Source organism: Pleurodeles waltl, chromosome 1_2 (genome assembly GCF_031143425.1).
Source record: "Pleurodeles waltl isolate 20211129_DDA chromosome 1_2, aPleWal1.hap1.20221129, whole genome shotgun sequence".
NCBI classification, from domain to species: domain Eukaryota; kingdom Metazoa; phylum Chordata; class Amphibia; order Caudata; family Salamandridae; genus Pleurodeles; species Pleurodeles waltl.
Window position 1 is genome coordinate 823,211,617 of NC_090437.1, and position 22,161 is coordinate 823,233,777.

Below are 22,161 nucleotides of genomic sequence, written 5' to 3' on the forward strand. Positions count from 1 at the left end.
CTTCAATTCCTTGAAGTTCATGCCCTCATAGGGAGTACCCATTACCTCAGAGCTAGGCTCTGCAATAGACATGATGTAAGTGTGTGTTAGTGTAGTGTAGGAAAACCTAACCTACCTAACCTCTAGTCTTTTGGAAAGGAAAGGAAGAGAGACTAGAACCATGTACTAGGTATATGTGTACAGCTCTAGGTATAGAGTATTCTTTCCTGTTGAAAGCACCGGTGACAGAGTGAGAAACAATCGTATACACATGCGCATTGGTGCAAGGATTCATGTTTTTTCAAGCACAAATGTACATGTCCATTATGGACTTTACAACTGTGGAAATGTGCTAAGTAATGTTTAAGTGTTGACAAACATGATGCAGGAGTATTGTCAGTCATGGGTGTGTCTGTGTCTTAGTTTTTAAAGGTAATGCTGCTGATGGAGGTAAGTATTACCTATCCATTTTTAAAAATGTGGCCAGTGTAAGCATTGTGGTACTTTGAAAGCCTCTTGCCACATGATGGCAGCACCAGGCCTGAAGAATGCAAGGTGTGTATTACTGCCATAGGTGGCACATGAAAAAAGAGCCTTTAAATTAACTTAGCTACACTATGCCTTTTTTGCAGTTAACTTGGACTAAAAATATTTTGCCCCCCTGGGGAGCGGCCCTTACCCAAGGGGCCCCCTCACCTTATGCGCAAGTATATAAAAATAAAACCCTAGTGTCTAGTGGTTTCTGACCCCTCTTAGGGGCAGATTGGCCTAATAAAATTAGGCTGATCTGCCCCCAAGGGGGGCAGAAATGGCCTATATACAATTTGCCCCCCAGGTGAGCGACCCTTGCATAAGGAGTCGCTCCCCATACATAAAAACATAAAGTAAATAAAAAAATATATAAATCCCTGGTGTCTAGGGGTTACCAGGGACTAATTATATTAGGCCGATCTGCCCCAAGGAGGGCAGAAAAGACCTAAAAATATTTTGCCCCCCTGGGGAGTGGACCTTGCCCAAGGGGGCTGCTCCACTTATGTGCAAGTATAAAAAAAAACAATCCCTGGTGTCTAGTGGTTTCTGTCCCCCTTAGGGGCAGATTGGCCTAATAAAAATAGGCAAATGCACTAAATAAAATTTGCCCCTGGGGGAGTGACCCTTACCTAAGGGGTCGCTCCCCATACATAAAAACATAAAGTAAATAAAAAATATATATCCCTGGTGTCTAGGGGTTTCTGTCCCTCCTGGGGGCAGATCAGCCTAATTATAATAGGCCGATCTGCCCCGGGAGGGGCAGAAAAGGCCTAAAAATATTTTTCCCCTCTGGGGAGCGGCACTTGCCCAAGGGGCCGCTCCCCTTATGTGTAAGTATGTAAAACAAAAAATCTCTGGTGTCTAGTGGTTTCTGCTCCCTTCGGGGCAGATTGGCCTAATAGAAATAGGCCGATCTGCCCCCGGGGGGGCAGAAATGACCTAAATACAATTTGCCCCCCAGGGGGGTGACCCTTGCCTAAGGGGTCATTCCCCATACATAAAAATATCAAGTAAACAAAAAAATCAGATTAATTATAAATGCCCGAACTGCCCCCGGAGGGGGGGGCAGAAAAGGCCTAAAAATATTTTGACCCCCTGGGGATCGGCCCTTGCCCAAGGGGACGCTCCCCTTATACGTAAGTATGAAAATAAAAAAAATCCCTGGTGTCTAGTGGGTATTTCTGCTGCCCAATCGCAAGAAATGCTTGCACAGACATGAAAGGAAAGGCCAAATAATGATGATGCTAATGTGGCTTAAGGAGGCGCTAGTCCAACTTAACTCAGGGCACTAATGTGCAAAATTAGATAGCTGTTATCCCTGTGACATTAACATGATACCGTAGTTGCCAGGTAGGCAGAATTGTATTGATTTGGATCTTGACACTGTTGTAGTATGTCTAGTGGACAATACGTGTCATCTGAACATGCTGTATACATTGCATGGTTGTTCTTCCTCTACCCAATGCATTTTTTGATGTCATGTTCTCCTCAAGTTTTAGCAGCCACAATGATCCCAGAACAGAAGCATGCATTCAAGAATAGGGCCGAGAGTTTTTGCCACATATCGGAAGTGCAAGCAGGTTACAGCAAGATGGCCGAGAGGTATCAAAGGCAGAAGTCATCAGGGTCTTGGATGTCATTCACACATGGGGTACCACCTAAAGAGGCAGCAACCAGTAGCAAAAAACATCAAGCTCTACACCCAGAGTGTGGGGTGCCCCAGCAGGTCCCATCCCCTCTACACCCACAGCACAAACTTTGACAGCAATATCACAACAGCCACTACTACCAGCTGCCACAGTCTCCACCTTTGAGGTTGACATGAGAAGGGACATAGCTGAAGTAAAGGTCAGATTGGCCAAACTGGAGCAAGACAATGCCGACAATTACAACATTTTGAAATACATAAAGAAAAAGCTTCCCAGTTCCTTCCCTTCCCCTATTTTATAGTGTAAATAGTTTTACTGGGTTTTAGGTGGGTAGTTTTAGGCAGCATAGATTAAGTTAGTTGTAGGACATAGTATAGTTGGGGGGGTGGGTGTTTGGTATTTTATGTTTTGGGGGTTTGGGAGAGGGGTTATGTATCAGGCTCTATGTAAAAAAAAGTATAAAATAAAAAAGTCTATGTGTAGCTTTAGTTCATGTTGTCCTACTCGTTTATTGTCTAGTAAGGGGGTGAGGGAACAATGTTTATTATGTGGTGCTACATGTATAAAATAAGGTTAGATTAGGATAGATAGGAAAAGAGGAAATCATGTTGGACTCCAAGATCTTGGAGCCTAAACTGTTTTGATAGGTTTTTTGAGTTGGTCTGTCAAGACTATGACAAATGCCTTGCGAAGAATAAATTTAGACAATCCACAAGGAACTTGAATCCCGAAGAATTAGATGCACTCCAAGTACTTAAACATGACAGAGAGATTATCATCAGACAAGCGGACAAGGAAGGGGACGTGGTCCTTATGAATAAGAGTGATTATGATAGTGAGATTCTATCGCAACTGAATGACAAAACATGTTATGAAAAAATTCAGGGCAATCCCATTTCTAATCTTACCTATACTATCAATAGGAAGTTACGTACCTGGATGGACAAGGGGCTGCTCAGTAAAGAGGAGTACCTCTATTTGAGGGTGATTCAACCTAGATATCCATGCCTATACACTTTACCCAAGGTCCATAAGGGTCTACCTTTTCCACCTGGTAGACCGATCGTATCAGGTATCTCAGGTCCTACCGAGAGACTTTCAGAATTTGTAGATTGTTTCTTGCAACCGATGGTATACACCTTACCTTCATTTATAAAGGACACCACACACATATTGAGTTTATTGAACGATGTGGAATGGGAAAATAACATGTTACTAGTAACACTGGATGTGGTATCTCTATACACGTGTATCAATCATGATTTAGGGCAAGAAGCTGTTAGTTTTTTTCTTAATAGAAGATCTGCAAGTCTCTGGGAACATACAGACATGTTAATTGAAATGATCAATATTATTCTTACCAACAACTTCTTTTTATTCAATAATGCTTGGTTTTTACAGAAGCAAGGGGTGGCAATGGGTTCGAAATTCTCCCCCTCCTATGCAAATCTTTTCATGGGGTGGTTCGAACATAAATGGATTTGGGGCCCCATGGCCGCTCAATGGCAAACACATATACTGTTTTGGGGACGCTATATAGATGACTGTTTTCTAATCTGGACTGGTGGTGAGAAAAATTTGATAGAATTCTGCAACTTTCTCAATTCTAATGCCATGAATGTTAAATTTACGTATCATTATAGTGCAACGAACATTGAATTTCTGTATGTGGAGATTTTTGTCGCAAATGGTAGAATTCAAAGCAGACTCTTTTGCAGGACCACGGCGTGCAACTCTATTCTGCATGCAAACAGCTCACACCCTAGACATCAAATAGCCTCTATTCCCTTCGTAGAATTAGTGAGGGCCAGACGCAATTGTAGTTTGGATGATGAATTTCTACAACAGGTTGAGTATATGGGCAGAAGGTTTGTAGCACGTGGCTACTCGAACAAGCTAGTGAAAGAAGCTAAATCTAGAGCCGTACGTTTGAGGAGAAGTGACACCTTGAAAACTAAAGATCGGAGGAAGGTGTTGGACAAATCGAACAAGATCCAATTTATAACTGATTTCAATGATGCGTCCCGGATTTTAGAAAATTGTATGAAGAAACATTGGAATATACTGCTACAGGATGAATCCGCGAGAGATTGTTTACCTGATAAGGTTCCAATAACATACCGATGAGGTAGAAACTTGAAAAGTATTTTATGTCCCAGTTTTACTTCCATTGCTCCTCATAAAACATGGCTTTCCACTAAATTGATTGGATTTTTCAAATGTGGCTGCTGTGGAGTCTGCCGTTGGGCGTGCCACAACATAAGCGAATTTTCTGTTCTTTGATCAATTGCAACACCACGTTTGTCATGTACATAATACGTTGTAAATGTTTCAAAATCTATGTGCGAAGTATAATACGTCAACTCAAAACTAGAATTGGTGAACATATTCGAGCACTTAAAAATAATGATGTGAGATACCCTTTAGTAGCACATATTGTTGACTGTGATGCACAAACTACACATAAGAGTTTTGTATTTTTCGGACTGGAACATATCCCCAAAGATCCCAGGGGTGGTAACAGAACTAGCCCTATGTAAGAAGGAAGCTCTCTGGATCATGAGGTTGAGAGCTGTTGAATCAGGTCTCAATTCAGATCGGGAATTGGAGTTCTTTTTAGGCGATTAATTGTTCAATTGCTGTGAAATGATTGCCCTTTGTTATTGCTGATTTTTTACTGTATGGTGTATCCTGATAGAATGCAAATCAATGTTTTACTGATGGAGGCTTTGTGACATTACTATGAAGCAAAATTCTCCAACATGTTAATATGTGGGATATATGGGACATCATTCTGTTTGAGATGGGCTCTATTTGAACCTGTGTAAACCAAGGTTCAATGACAATTATGATATTTAGTCACAGTTATAAGGTGCCGAGTGGTTGACTGATGTGTTGGAAATTTCTCTTCTTAAATCTGGGCCGTGTCTTTGGATGCAATTTGGTTCCCTCAATTCAAATTCATATTTAGCTTTCGGACAGCACAACCTAGGATTTATGGAGATTAGTCCCTTTCTTTTTCTTTCATGCTTTTCGTCTTTACTTTGGAGCGTTGTTTGGCTACCTAGGTAACGCGCTATACTTCCGTTGAAGTTATATATCGATTTGAGGTGCATATCCTCGTATCAGCGGGTCCTCTTTCTATTTCCATTATTACGTTTAGACGGCTGCCCCGCAAGTATATTTACTTCCGGGTCAGATCACGGAATACACACGAGACGCGTACTCGCGTCACGGCGTTTCCACTATATGGCAACGCCGGCATGCAGAGATTCCAATAATATCAGGTGAGCTTTGAAAGGTTCCATTTGGAAATCTCGGAAAGGATAGTGTATATTGAGGAGTTTGATTTGCCGTTGTGTTGGTTTATGTAGTCGTTACTTATAGAAATTGTTCATTTCTTCCACAGTCAGATATAAAAGACGGATATACATAACCATTTGACCACTGGATGTCAGGTACCTCACAAAGGGGGCTTGGTGTGGTTTACAATGTAGGAGAGTTGTTTGTAGACTTCATGGTTTATTGGAAATATTCCGTTACATTAGGTTCTTTGGTTTTTGTGTGTTTATATATTAGATCGAGTCAGCTTACTATGAAATGACAATACGCCTATGTCCTTTTTTGATTCAACGACGATGAATTTGCGGTGACATGTTCTAATAATAAGGTATTCTAGGAGACCTTTTAGAGGTCCTAAAAGAAGAATTTTTGACATTAGGGTGTGGTGGTACTCAAATTGTAGATGCATGGTATCACTGGTTTGATTAGTTTGATGAAGGTGAGCATAAGATTAGTCTGGTCATTTGTGTGGGGAGCACTTTGTTAGAACGTTATTTTGATTTGCATGTTGTGTCTGCACTAATTTTAAAAGAATCATCACATTGGTCTCCTTCATGAGACCTTCACTTTGATTTTAATGGGGCTCCTTTGGTAAATATTCTTGCATGTAAGTGGGAGCATTTTGGTTTCTAATATTTGATATTTGTTTACAATCTGTAGCCCTGAAGAAGTCGTTCGGGAACATTAAGAAAGGAAATTTCCCATGACGAAACACGTGTTTGCTGAAATTGTATCATTAGACCACAACTGTATTATCACGGATGGATTTCAAAGTGCTATAATCTTTAATTTGTGCTTAGTTTGGACAATTTAAACTTGTATTAAAATTGATTGTGTGTTTCTCTAACAACTACTCTAAAGTGTTATATTTGATTAGAGAGGTGCCACACATTGTTTGTCCTAGATTAGGATACATAGCTGCAGGGTTAAGTTAAGATAAGTTAGTAAGGTTAGCGTAGTGTAGGTTAGTGTTTAGTGTTTTAGTGTTTTGAAGTAACAATAAATCCTGTTAGCTTTAGACAATAAGGAGCCCATGATTATTGACTGTCTGTGTGTTCTCATGTCTGCATTGGCCACATTGGAGAAATGCCTTAGGGTATGTATTCAGTATTGATTTACATGTATGACTATATGTATCCCCTATGATCAAGGAGCGGGTTGATTGGGAGCGGTATGACATCAGCTACTCAAGACAGTTCTCAGTGCAGTTCCTGACACTCAGACTGTGCATAGATACAACATCTTTGACAGGTAACAATGCAACAACAATTGTCATCGCTAAGGTCTGCAACAATCATTCTTGAAACGTTTAGCACATTGAACTCCATCTTATTAGGGGAATGGATACTGGCACACTAACAGATGCCACTCCCAGTCTTACATATGCCTCTTCTGTTTCTCACATATTTGTTATATATGTACAATCATCAGGGACATTTCCAGACACTCCTGTCCTGAATCACACATGCCATGTCAACTTGCATGGATTTCTGTTCAATACATGCTTTGAAGCCTCAGAAGGTTGGTAGCAGTCCACAATACTATCTGTCACTTTAATCATGTTTGAGTCCTAGTATATGCCTTTGTGTCTGACAGTAAACCACACATGTCCTTTGGATCTGTACTCATTGACAGAGCTTCACACAATGCATACATTTATTGGTGTTGATGGAACACTGAAAAAATAGTAGGACACATGTGGATATGGTGATTTATTTACATGTGCAAGTTTTGTATCCAATTATGAACAATGTATTGTTCACTAACCCCATGAGAGGTCCTAAGCCATTGAATGTCCAGTCAGAGTCCAATGGTGAGGGACATGTCATGAGATGTGTAGGAGAGGTGAGCATTAGTGAGGAGGTATCCAAATTGACGATAGGTAGGTATTGAGACAATGACAGTCCATACCTGATAAGTCAACAGTGGTAAAGTGAAGAGGGTACATTCCCAGCTATCACAACACTGGCATGATCTTCAGCACAGAACTAAAGATATACAGTCCATGTGGCACAGACCGTAGCTACCTGGTAGTTTTTCATGTGGACGAAATTCCTTCCACATCTTCATCCCCTGATGTGTGTGGTGCGTCCTGTGCCATGGGTGTTACTGTTGTTGAATTTGAGGGGGGCACACACAGATCAGGGGTGAAGATGTGGAATCAAAGGTCCCAGAAGCTGCCATTTGTGGGAATGCATAAGGCATCACTGCAGCAAGGGTGAACTTCTGATTTTGCAAAACCACTGTTACATCACGGTGGTAGGCAGTCATGTTTTTACTGAGGGAGGCCACATCCTGCTTTATGGACTGCAGGACATTTTGCATAGGCCCCAGCATGTCATCAATCATGCTGGTGGCACTTTAGAAGGGCAATTGGCCAAGCCTCTGCCTCATGACAACAGCTTTGTCAGCCAGGGACTACTGGAGTCCACGTAACTGGGAGTGGGTCCCTCTGATGGCAAGTTGTCCTTATTCTGACTGAGGCACCTCTGTACCTACCTGCCATGGCCCCCATCTTCACCTGCACCTGCTGTTCCAGCTCCCGCTGGACTGCTACAGCTGTCCTCTTAAAGGTATTGTCTGGGTCCTCAGAGTCCATGGCTGTGGCAGGACTGGTTGGTAATGTGTGTTGTGGTTGGGTGGTTCATGTGAAGACCTTGCAATTCTGCATGTCCTCCCTGCAACTGGAGATGGTTTCTGGAAGGAACCAAGAACATCCTGGAGAGTGTCAGCATTTATTGGTCGGCAGCTGATCATAAAATCATCTGTAAAATCCAGGACAGGCAGGTATGCAGGAGGTAAGGCATCATCCTCTGTAATGGGATAGTGAAAGGTCAATATTTGACTGAAGTGGCTGTTGACATGGCTTATCATTTACTTGCTGCTGGCGGCTCAGTGACATGGTTCAGATCCCCATATTACGGCACACATTTGTGGACCCCTAATAGTGCCACCTGAACATCATTTGTGTGTAGTCACCTTTTGTACAATCTGCCAGTCCACAGTTCCCAGTGTGTTACACCCACCTTGATTGTTTTATCATGGTCTTCAACATATGTAACCCTTTCATTGACTTGACTGTGTTAACTTTGCAGGGCATGGGCATTGCCCTGGATGTGTGCTCACACCACAAGTGGAGATGTACAGTTAGTAACTGACCAATCTGCCACCCTATGTGTGCTGTTGGAGTGATGGTAGGGAGTGAGCTATCCACAGGCATCCTCCTAGCCACTTTGAGTGGTGAGTTCCACATCCTGCATCACCCATTGTGATATTCATCCACATTGTGTGTATATGAGCCAACTGGATTTTCTCCCTTCCTGCAGGACAACACTCTGCGTGCAACTCATGTTTCCTTGTTGTAGAGTTGCAAGGATGGCCATACCTGAGTGCACAACAAGCAGTATTTCAGTGTTTTTACAAACTCTCCCTTACCTGGAAAGTAGACTCTGCTAGCATGGAAGTGTGAATTCAGACTGTCTATATCCAAGGAGATTCTGAATAGAGCAGCAGCTCCCTCCTCCCTCCCCACAGGGGCTTGGGCTTCAGTTGACTTGGCCCTTATATAAGTTTCTATAAGTTGTTGCATATGTTGTTGTGATTGGTTGTTGTGATTAGTATTTGTATTGGCTTATGGTAGTTTGGTTTTTGGGGTAGAGAGGTTGGGTAGTTTGGTTTTTTAGGGGTGGGGGTCAGGGTAGTTTGGGTTTCGGGGTGGGGGATCGGGGTAGTCTGTTTTTTGGGGGTAGGGTGGGAGGATCAGGGTAGTTTCCTGGGGTAATTTTGTTTTCAGGGGCAGGGTAAATTTGTTTGTGGGGGTGGGGTCGGTCGTTTTTAGGGTGGGTGGGGGATTGGGGTAGGTTTTAGGTCTCGGGCAGGGTATCAGGGTAGTTGTATTTCTAGGGCGGGTGGGAGGATAGCATGTGAAAACCACGCATGCCGCTCAATAAATGCCTTTACTAGGCATGCCTTTACAACAAAAAATCATTGTAAAGGCATGCGTGGTAAAGGCATTTGTGGAAACAACACAGTTGTTGTTCTGACCGCGTTGTTCAGGCATGTGTGATTGGCACATGTTTTGTTCCATCATACATTCCACACAGTTATCACAACTAACAATACACCTGCTACAAGCTCAAAATATACTGGTCACCCTTCTCCAAAACAAAACAACACCGCCACACACACACATTTTCTAAACTGCCTACTCATAAATGCTCAATCACTCTCAGAAAACAAGCACCACATCTATGACCTGCTCACAGACATACAACCTGACGTTCTAGTTATAAAGGAATATTGGTTGGGAGATGACAGTGCCCCAGTGCAAACCCAATATGCCCCATCCAAAAGCTAGCACCACTAGCCTAGTCACATTGAACCTACATCAGAATGTATACAATCCCACACACATCATTGGACACATCCTAGATGTCATTTTTGCAAAGCTTGAACTAGTTACCGTTCGTAGCATCATACCAATCACATGGTCAGACCACTATTTGATAATTTTCCAACATAAAACACCACAAATGAACACACCCCATAGCAACTTACATACATGCATTTTCGACTGTGGAGCAAACTCAATTTTAAAGACTACTAACAGCCAAAGCAGATCTAGATACAGTTTATTCTGTTCCAAAACATTATGAGTGGCTACACAAAGCTTTCAATATCCTAACACCACTCAGAAAAACTAAACAGAACAAAAGAAAACCAACATGTTGGAGAAACACAGAACCTAAAAAGATAAAGCAACAAATCAGAAGGTTGCAATGAGCCTGGCTCAAACCAAACAGCATTCAAGACAAACTTCAGCTACACAAACTTAACAGAATATACAAATCATCAATCAAAAAAACTAAAAGAGGTACTACTCCGACAGAATTCTAAATACTAAATCTGCAACAAAAGAATTTTTATGAAATTCTCAATGAATGTCAAAAACCCAAATGCATGGAAGAAAGTCATCCCTATACTCGAGATTTCACAAACAAACTGGAAACTCATTACACAACCAAGGCAGACACATTGGTCTCCTATTTAGAATGGAAGAAAATCATTAGCACCAACCACGTTCCTAAAATCCCCTCCAAGAAAAAACCAACCCAGCCTCTGCCTCTTGCACTGAATTTGTGGATTTGGTCAAAGCAAACAGGCCTTCCGGTTGCCCTTCTGACCCTTGTCCAACACACATCTTCAAGAACATTCTTTTATCTACTTCTGCTGCCACACCTGTAAGAAATATCAGCAATAACTTTTTAACTACAGGACTTTTTATCTTGAAGACCTGAAAAAGGCATACAGATGTCTGTTATTAAAGAAAACAAACCTAAACCCACAGGACCCCAACAACTACAGACCAATCACAAATGGACATTTCCTGGGCAAACTGATAGAAAGAGCAACATTTGCCCGGATGTCACAATTCAATTAAAACAATTCCATACATTCAGACTACCAAACTGCATTCCATTGAGGAGGAGACACTGAATCGATACTCATAGAAATCTTGGGATGATTTTTAAAACATAGTCGACCACAATGGAGCTGCTGCACTACTTCTCTTGGACCTCTCGGCTGCCTTTGATACTGTTGACCAAGACACCCTAATTCAAAGACTCCACAAATCCGGCATAGAACGGACTGCTGTCGACTTGATTACATCCTACCTTCAAAACAGAACTATTATTATCTATTCTTCCCCCTTCTCGTGAAAAACCTACCTCACAAAACCAGGAGCCCCCTAAGGATCAATCATCTGACCTTTGCTTTTCATCATTTACATGATGTCATTACCAGAATTGATCAATGATTTTCAACTCACATGCTACAACTATGCAGATGACACTCAAATACTACTTACATTGGAATGCCCCAAAGATATTGAAAACTCACACATTTTCAGCTGCCTCAGTGCTGTTGATCAGTGGATGACTTGCAGCCATTTCAATCTAAATGCTTCCAAAACGGAAATACTCACATGTGGCTACTGGAAACATTACGACCACTGTGCGCCAGGCCTGACGATCTTGAAACACCTCCTCAAGTATCTAAAGAAATTAAAGACCTTTGAAATACCATGGACTCAAAGTTCACAATGAATGCCATTGATCAGTGGATGACTTGGAGCCATCTCACACTAAATGTCTCCAAAACAAAAACACTCATATGTGGTGACTAGAAAGATTATGACCCACTGTGCGCCTGGCCTGACGATCTCGGACCACCTCCTTCATTATCCAAGGAAGTTAAAAATCTTGGAATCACCATGGACTCCAAGTTAACAATGAATGCCCAAGTTGACAAATTAGCACGAACAAGCTTCATCACCTTGAAGACTCTACGACGCATTTTCCCCACCTCGGATTTCCACACAAGGTGCAGGCTACTATCTCGATTGTACTATCCAAACTGGATTATGCCAATGGCCTCTGCCATGGATCATCTCTATCTATTATGAAAAAAACTACAATAAATTCAGAACTCCGCAGCCAGACTACTATTACATGTAAAGCCATAAGCCCACATCTCCCCTGCCTTGAGAGCACTACACTGGTTACCCGTTGCCAGAAGATCATCCTTCAAGCTGCTTTGTATCACCCACAGACCTATACATAGAATAGGACTCCTTTTTATCAGAAACAAAATAACAATAGGTGGTACATCTTTCTCTGTCCAAGCAGCCAAATTAGGGAATTCATTACTCCCGAATATAAGATTCACGGATGAATATCTTGCCTTCAGAAGACTACTCAGGAGTTGGGTCTTTCCTTCATAACCACCATATCCAAACAGCCATGGACTGCATATGCCTGTGTTGATAAATATTTATAATCTGATTATGTGTGTATGTATAGTTCTTTAGGAAATATGTATTGTTACTATGTAATAATAATAAATTATACACATGCTCTTTAAGCCTGTTTAACAAATTTATATTTACGCACGGTTAAATATAAATATATTTATATATATGTATATGTGTGTGTGTGTATATATATATATATATATGTGTGTATATACATAAATATGTGTTTATTATTCAATGCTTAACTTGTTCATAGGTCATTGCGTAGCTCCTAGATAAGTTGTTATATTAGATACTTATGAATCTCTGCTTTCGTTTTTAAATCACACTGATCAAATGTTTTTTTATCATAAGCATTTCGCTATTCAAAAATTGAGGAAAGATAAATAAATGTTAGAAAAGTACACTTATTAATTAACTCCATATATTACAAATCTTGAAAGTCTGTGTTTATACATTGCTACTTTTCTTCTCATAATATTATACCCATTATTATATTCCTTGCACATATATTCCCTTACTATATATTTACATATGTATTTATTACTCTAGTCCTACTGTACTACAGAAAAAATAAATAAAAATAAATAAAATAAAATCTATAAATAACATTCAATTATAAGTAATTAAATTAAAGTTAAAAAAATAATAAATAAAAGAAGAATTAAAATAAAATAATATATATATGTGTGTGTGTGTGTGTGTGTATATATATATATGTGTGTAAAATAATAAATACATAAAAAAATATAAATTTACTTTCTTGTAAGCTTTACTATATCTCCCTATCACCCTATGTCTCTATCAATCTATCCTCCATCCCCACTTTGACTCATCCCTAACCCATTCTACTACTTTCATCTCGAAAATAACCCTGACTAAGCTCTTCCCTCCTCTACAACATCTAACTCACCCCAAACCTTAGTTTACTACCATGATCTCCCAAAAACCCTAAAATTCTCCCTCATTTATCTTACCTTTGACTCATCCAAAACCCCTACTGCTACTACACAGACTCTTCCCTTCTCCATCTCTCCTTTACTTATCCTAAGCCTTGACCTATTACTATAAACTCCCAATTAACACTTCTGGATGATTCCCTCCTCTATCCCTCCTTACTCTAGTCAATCCAGCTAACAAACTCACATATCCTATGCTCAAATTAACTCATGATAATACTAATACTGTACTCATGTTTCCCTATACTAATCCACCATTAATTCCTTTTGGGTTCCGGAGTATCGTGCTACTCGCCAAAAAATGCTTTGACGCCTCATCAGCGGTAGTAAGTGCTATATAAATACTTTCACAATTACAAGTCCTGTAAATACAACGCATTCCTGCATTTAAAAAATGGCACAGTGTGGCACTGCTATTTTTGGCACAGCACCAAGCTGTACCAGTTTGTCATAAATCAGGGCCTAAGTGGCTAGGAGAATGCATGTGGAAAGCCCATACACTTCCATCACACATGTTGTGGGAGGTGGACCTGCTACATTTTGAGGCTTGTTGATGAGTGGATGCATCATGTTGGGACACAACATAATGGGTGGCATTGTAGTTGTGGTACTAAGGACGGACATTGTTGTAATACTATTGTGGACTACTTTCAATGAGTGTTGCAATCATTGGCAAGCATTGTAAGTGGCAGACAGCATTCCTGTTAGTAGATTTAGCAGGATGTGTTCCTTCCAGCAGATGTGCATTAGGACCAGCAAGCTGGACACCCTACACTAGAGGGATACAATACAGGTTGTGTGTCAATGTTGGTGAGGTCTATCATATATTTAGGCATTTTCAAGGTTAGCAGAGGGATGCATTGACTATCCGTGACAAGTACAGATCCCTGCACATTTGAATTGATGCTGCACAGTGGAGAAAGCTGAGTTGTTGCACTGCGTGTTTCTTCTTAAATTGGAAATTATGTACCAACAAATCCAGACACAGATATCATAGTGCTCTAACCAAACATATTCATTTTTTGACTTCTACTCGAGTGGTGGATAGTCATAGGTCATATTTAACATGCTAAGATGAGGCAATTTGCATACCTCATCCTGGCGTATTTTTCCATATGCTCCTCTCACACGTGACACTGCATGTAATAGATATTCCATGTGTATATTTATGCTCTTTCCATGCAATACATGTGTGACCCACTCAGCTTCTGATGCCTTGAAAAGGTCGGCACATCTGAATTTGGTTACGTGTAGTCCAAGAACTCAGGGTGGCATTTGAGTGACGAGTGGGTGTGTGACAAGTTTGTTATTCTACAGATTGTAGTGGTTTATTGTGTGTTTCATTGAGCATCACACAGTAGGCAAACTTTCAATGCATTTGGTGCATTGATCCCACACCACCATTTTCCTTGCAGGCCCATTGCCCCAGCCAACGACAGCCAGTGGTGGCTGGGGACCTTTAAAAGTGGTGGCGCATAATCCTTGACTTGAATTCCAATGAGCTTCTTCTATAAGGGTTCTCTCAGACTTTCTTGAACTAAGGGCCTCATTTGCAAAGATATGGCATAGCGCAGCACTGCAAGTCTTTTTGCTGCACTAACCTATGCCACATATGAAGGACTGTGAGATATGGCACATTCTTGTCCTTTCATTCATCACACATTTATTTTGCCTAGTGCCAAGGCAGACTCACTTGTAATATGGTGCATGGGTGTCTGCGTTGTTGGCAGGATTGATTTTGTGCCAGAAGGGCCAATTTCCTGCACAAAAACAATGCCTGGAGGTGTTTTCCTCATTCTATGTGTGCTGCAGAATGCAGCAGACATGGAAAGAGGGAAACAAAGATGAATGAAAACATTTCTCCTTGTTACACCTGCACTGGTGAGGCATAAGGTTTTGGCTCTGCCCAGGTTTACATGACTTTGTAAATCTAGAGCAGTGTCAAACTCCAAGGGTGTTGCATGGGAACACCAACTGCAAAGCCCATGGAACGTTTCCTTGACACAGAGTAAGAGTAAGGCAAGATAGATATGATTGAGAGGTCTGTGCCACTGGAGCAACTAAAAAAAATGATGTCTCGGCATACCCTAGCCACATAGGGCACACATAGCAACGCCACAAAAAAAATGATTGATTAAACCCAGAACTTTGTGACTGGGCGAATGTTTGCATTGTTCAGTATTCTGTCCATCATCTCTCATTTTTGCTTTTGTCGCCCTAATTGGGAAGGGAATGCCCAGATGTGGGTCCCGTCTCCCAGCACCACTGGATTCAAGCTAGCCTGGTTGATGAGGGGTGATACCCGGAAACCAGTCCCATGATGCTTGTTTTTGGTCCTGGGAGGACCTAGCTTGGCAGTTCAAACTGGACTGTTCCCATGGGGAGCACGACCAAGAATGATTTGATTATGGCTAGGTCTAAACTGGGATGCTGTGGTAGGCAAAAAAAACAGGATGGATTAAACCTAAATCTTTGTGTTGCATTGGTCATCATTTTGTCCATCCTCTATTCTTTTAACAATAACACCTCCCTACACTCAGATCTTTTTTATGTGCTCTGGTAGCAGTTTTCATGCCTTATCGGCATTAAAGCACTCAAAGGGTCACAGCTGGAGGCCAATGCAAATTCGTTTCAAGGCTTTAGGTTGGAACAAGGTACCTTTCTAAAAGAATTTGCTCTTTAATATTTATTAAAATTCAGCTTTCCTGTTTAATTTGATTTTTAATAACTATTAAAAATAGAGGTTAAATTATTTTTCTAGCTACTCACATTCCTGAGATACAGCAATATGATTTTTAATCTGTACTCTGGTTTTCTACTAAGGCTTGCTAGAACTGCCACAGTAAAAAATAGCTTTTGGATGTTAGTCTCTGTAAGGGCATGTTAACATTAACTTTCTGCATGGCCTACTTTTAAATAACGAGCACCCTTTTTTTTGTGCTCCAAGTCGACATAGGGGTGATTTAATAACAATTAAAAGGAAGGTTTTGACTGAGTAGGTCTTCTTTCCAGTCCCGGGGTATACTTTGTATCATGTTCTTGGAACTTATAGGCAAGTTAAATATGCCAACTAAGAATATGCCAGTTCAACCATGGTTAATGGGGAGCTCAGGCACTTTACTACCTAACTAACAGACGTAAAGTGCACAGAGTTTCAAAGCCAGCAAAAATGTAGGGTCCAGCAAAAGGCAAAAAATCCAGGGTGACCAAGCAGAAAATTAAATTTTTCTACATTGACTTTGTGTGTTCTGACATTATTCTTATTTAGGTAGTATTCCACATCCTGAAAGTGCAGCTGTTTCTCTAAGACCTATTGTAACTCATGGTGTAATATCTTCTAGCTTTGCTGCTGTCACTTCATTTAGATCCATCTGTTGCCATTCGCAAGCACACTTGTCGAAAGCTAGGCATTCCTATAGCAATACAAAGACCTTCCCTTCTGATGATGTGGAAGGGGCTGGAGCAAGGGACATGCACCAAGTAGGGCCTATATGAAGATCAAACGTAAAAATTGCTGAACTAAAAAAACAAGCCTTGCTGCTGTTCTTTGTTCTGCTCCCTCTACTGCCACTTGCCTCTATACTACCTTTTTCCCTCTTAGATATTCCTTTTGCTCACTTACTCTCTCTATCCAGCCTCTGCCTCTATCCATTGTTTCATTTCCTACAGTTTCCCTCTCTCATTCTTTCCCACACTCCATCAGGAACATCCCTTTACATTCCTATCTCTTCTTTCTCTTATTTCACCATTATTTGTGTTTGTTGAGGATGTGGCTTCAGGACAGGATGTGGTGTAACAGCCAGAGCTGCCGACTTTGGAGCTGGGGGAACCAAGTTCAAGCCTCAGTGTTGGCTCAACATCCTGTGGTTCTGGGCAAATCATTTAGGCTATCATTACGACCCTGGCAGTCGGTGATAAAGTGGTGGTAATACCGCCAACAGGCTGGCGGTAACTACAGGCAAATTATGACCATGGCAGAAAGATCTCTGAAAGAAAGCCAATGTACCACACTGACCGCCAGGGTGGAAACAACAGCCACCACGGTGGTAGCCGCCAACAGCCAGACAGAGTCAATGTTCCACCCACCATATTAAGACCCTGCAAACCTCCACCCTTTCTGGGGCTGTACCAACGATATCAAATGCCTGGCAGAAACTGAACTCAGAAGTGAAAGCACTCTCCATTGGAGACACAAGGAAGAACCACGCTGCCATGGAACCAGAACTGCATGTTTTTCCGATGATATTCTATGTTCTACTCCACCACGAACACCAATGTTGGCGAAGATGACGACGGTGAGTACAGCCGCCTAGCACACAAGGGAGGGGGAAGGAAAATGACAGTGACACACACACGAACAACACACCCCCCCCACACATACCATACACACAACCAGATGCACTACAAAAACAATTTGACCCCGTAACTTGGCTGAGTAATGCAAGGACAAAACGATTTCTCCAAAGTGTAGAATTAATAAGTTAGGAAAGATAATAGATATATACATATTTACTGAATAAGGGACACAGCTCATTCCTCAATTTGTGTGGGCCACATTGTGACAGGTCAAAGTCCAAGGCCACACTTGTCACCTGCTTAAACACGGAAAGAACACTGCAGGGGCATCAGTTGTTAAAAAGGCAGGCACCTCAGGGTACAGGGGACGGGGAAGCACCTCAGCCGGGAGATAAAACAAGACCACTGGTTCTGTAGGGGGTAACATGCCCTATGCTTGATCCTGGGGAGTGATGGGCCACAGTCTCTCATGTGGGTGTCTTACTCACTGGTTCTGGATGGGGCAACATGCCCTGTGCTTGATCCTGGGGAGTGATGGGCCACAGTCTGTCGAGTGGGTGTCTTGCCCACTGGTTCTGGAGGGGGCAACATGCCCTTTGCTTGATCCTGGAGATTTAAGGGCCACAGTCTCTCATGTGGGTGTCTTGCCCACTGGTTCTGGAGGGGACAATATGCCCTGTGCTTGATCCTGGGGATTGATGGGCCACAGTCTCTCAAGTGGGTGTCTTGCCCATTGGTTCTGGAGGAGACAACATGTCCTGTGCTTGATCCTGGGGATTGATGGGCCCCAGTCTGTCAAGTGGGTGTCTTACCCATTGGCTCTCAAGGGGGCAGGCTGCACAGCAGCCCATGGAGGCAGGGTTACATAGCGTCCACCAGCGGTGACGGCTGCACATTGGAGGTGTTGCTGGTGGGGGGAAGCTCCTGCACATCCCCTGCACCCTCAGATGGATACACTGTGGTGGTGCTGCTGGTGGGGGGAGGGTTCTGCACATTTCCTGCACCCTCGGACAGATGCACAACCATGGTTGGTGGTGGGGGCTCCGTCACAGTTCTTGGTCCAGGCTCCTTGCCCTTCCTGCTTTCTGGTGCAAGCTCTTTGCTCTTCTTGCCTGCTGGTGCAGACTCTTTGCTCTTCCTGCCTGCTGGTGCAGGCTCCTTGCTCTTCCTGCCTGCTGGAGCAGACTCCTTGCTCTTCCTTCCTGCTGATGCATGTTCCTTGGCCTTTCAGGTGCCAGGTGCAGGCTCATTGCCCTTCATGCCTGCTGGGGCAGGCTCCTTCCCTTTTAGGCTGGCTGGTGCAGGCTCCTTCCCTTCAGTACATGTGGCCTGGATCCCTTTCCACCATGAGTGGGTGCGGTCAGGACTGGGCCCATGGACTGTGTGGCTGAGGTGCTTGGCTGGGTTCGTGATACCCTGGCCAGACGTGCAGGACGTGGGGGAGGGGTAGGAAAGAGGTCAATGGTGGATAGGAACAGTTTTTTAGGGACATTGGGGCAGGAAGAGGGAGAAGGAATGGGAGTGGAGGATGAGGGAGTGGTTGTTGGAGGTGTCTGCTGCTTTTGGGTGCAGGTGCATAGGCTGTTTGCTGTTGTGAGTTGGATGGCTGTTGGGTGTCTGAGTGCTTGCGTTTGTGTACTTTAGGGGGGGAGACAGGCATAGTGGGAGAGGACACAGGGGACGTGTGCATGGCTGTTGTGGAGGTGTCTGCCATTGAGGTGTGTGTTCTGTTCGGTGTGGTGATGATGCTGGTAGTGGATGATGATGTAGTGCATGCAGGTGTGAGTGTAGACGTGGCTGGGAGGGAGGTGGTGGAGGGGGAAGGGGGAGATGTTGCTGTCTCTACAACTGGATGGTGTTTGTGTGAGTGCCTGTAGGATGAAGTGTGGTGCTTGTGTTTGCCTGTGACACTTTTGGGTATTGTCTTGTGTGCAGGCTCGTCTGTAATGTGTGCCTGATATAGGATGGGGTTGAGGGGAATGGGACTAGGCAGTGGAAGTTGGAGGGGGCAGGGACAATGGCTGCCATCAGAGGGGAGGCCGGAGCCTGAATCGATCGCTGTTGGGCCGCCAATCTACCATAGATCCCCTCTAGGAATGCATTTCATTGCTGAATCTGGGATGCCAGCCCCTGGATGGCATTCACAATGGTTGATTGCCCTACAGAGATGGATCTCAGGAGGTCATTAGCCTCCTCACTCAGGGCATCAGGGCTCACTGGGGCAGGGCCTGAGGTGCCTGGGTGAAGGAGATGCCCACTCTCCTTGGTGAGCGGGCACGGGCAACTCGCTGTGGGGCTACTGGGAGGGCGGTGCTGGTACGGGGGCTGGTGGCTGTACCTGCAGCTGGGATGGTCACAGAGGTGTCCTCCACCACCAGGGAGCTTCCATCGGAGGAGGTATCTGAGTGTGTGTTGTCACCTCCTTTCTCCTCTGTGGTGCTCCCCTCGCCCTCCATCCCACTGGTTCCATCAGCGTCAGTGGACTCTGCCTGCTGGGTCCTGTGGGATGCAGCTCCCTCTGTTGCTTGTGCCCCTGCTCCTCCACCAGATGATGCTAATGCACACAAGGACAGGATAACAGAACAAAAAACGGAGGGAGAGAGACAAAGGAAACACTGGGTCAATTAGAGCATCAACACCACCGGTGGCATACACAGCACCATCACATACAGGGAACAGGCTTAAGCACTATGCATTGCACTGCCAGTGATATGGCTAGATGCTAAGGCAAGATGAGGGCCACGCACCACCAACTTCATCACTCCTGAGACCCACAATGCCCTGTCTGAAATGGACTGCTAAAAAGCTAGGTTACCTGTATTTGCTATACACCCATTACCCTAGAGATGCCCACGCTGCATTGTCTGGACACATCCACCACCCGGATCCCAACCCACCTGCCAAAACTTATTATGATACCCACTGTACTCACCCCCTTGTGGCTGCTGTGAGTCCCTCAAGTGCCCATTCAGCTCAGGGTAGGCCACCGTCAGTATGGGGGCCATCAGGTGGGTCAGGGTTCGATGGGCACCCCTTCCTTGTTGGCAGACCATCACCAGCTGGGCCTTGCGGTCTTCCGTGCCCAGCGTCTCAGGTCCTCCCACCGTTTCTGACAGTGGGTGCTCTGCCTGCCATAGACCCCCAAGGTCCGCACTTCCTTGGTGATGGCACACCATATTCCCTTCTTTTGATGGGTGCTGACCTGCAGAGGCAATACAGATAAGAGCACACCATTAAACAAACAGTCCATCCTATCTCAGAAATGGCCCACCATACCCTTTTCCATCACCATTGGCACACGCATTGCCCAGTGCACACTATGTACACCACCACATGACATTCCCCCACCCCCTTTGCACGATGCTTGCACACACATCTCCATGTATCCTTCCCACATACATAGTGCCCAAAGTGTACTCACCTGTTGGTCTGGGGGCCCATGCAGCAGTCCGTACTGGGGTAGGACCCTATCCACTAGTCGCTCCAACTCCTCTGAAGTGAAGGCCGGGGCCCTTTCCCCAGTCACATGGGCCATGGTAGGTTCCAGATACAGGTCACAGTAGCACACGCAGATGTTCTCAGTGTAGGTCAGGAAACAAGTGAAGAATCAGATAGAAAATGGCAGTCACGTCTGCGGCGGTGTACACCCTCACTGCCGCCGCAGATCCCCATTGGCCACTGTACTCCATAGAGCCCATATTATACAATGAGGAATTGCACAGTGGTGCAAGGCCGCCTTCCACCACAATGCCCAACGTCAGCGGAACTACCTCACTTCCACCGGGCACTACATACAGGACAGGCGGTCGCCATTTCAGGGGGGAGAACAGGCATATCAACATTTACTGTGTCACAGACTAGATTGGACCATACCTCGCCATTTACACTGTCCCATTACATAAGTGCACCAAGTGTACTGCAGTTGTGGGTCCATTGTTCTAGTTTTGACAGCCTACTCACTCTTGTGTCCCTTAGATACCTACAGCTGCGGATGGAGAGGAGGTGGAGACATACCCTTATGTACAGACCCCTGATGGACTGAGCTAAACTAGAGGACAGGCACATTAGCCTCACAGATAGCCTGACAGGACCACAATCACAGAGCTGTGTGCCCATTTAGAGCCAGACCTGATCTCATCTATCCTTCATCCAACTGGGATCCCCCTCTTGTGCAAGTGCTAAAAGTGCTCCATTTCATGGCAACTGGTTCCTTCCAAGTGACAGTGGGCTTGGCAGCAGGAATGTCACAGCCAATGTTCTCAATCGTGCTGGCAAGAGTGTTGTCTGCCCTGGTAAAACACATGTGCAGCTACATTTCTTTCCCCCAGGTGGAAGAAGGCCAGATTCTATGCCATAGGACATATCCCCAATATTATTGGGGCGACTGACGGTACATATATTGTATTTGTCCCCCTCCTGCCAAAATGAACAGGTGTTCAGGAATTGTAAGAGTTTCCACTCACTGAATGTGCAGATGGTGTGCCTGGAGGACCAGTACATCTCCCATGTCAATGCTAAGTATCTTGAGTCGGTGCATGATGCCTTTGTTCTGAGGAATAGCAGCATCCCAAATATGATGGCCCAACTACAG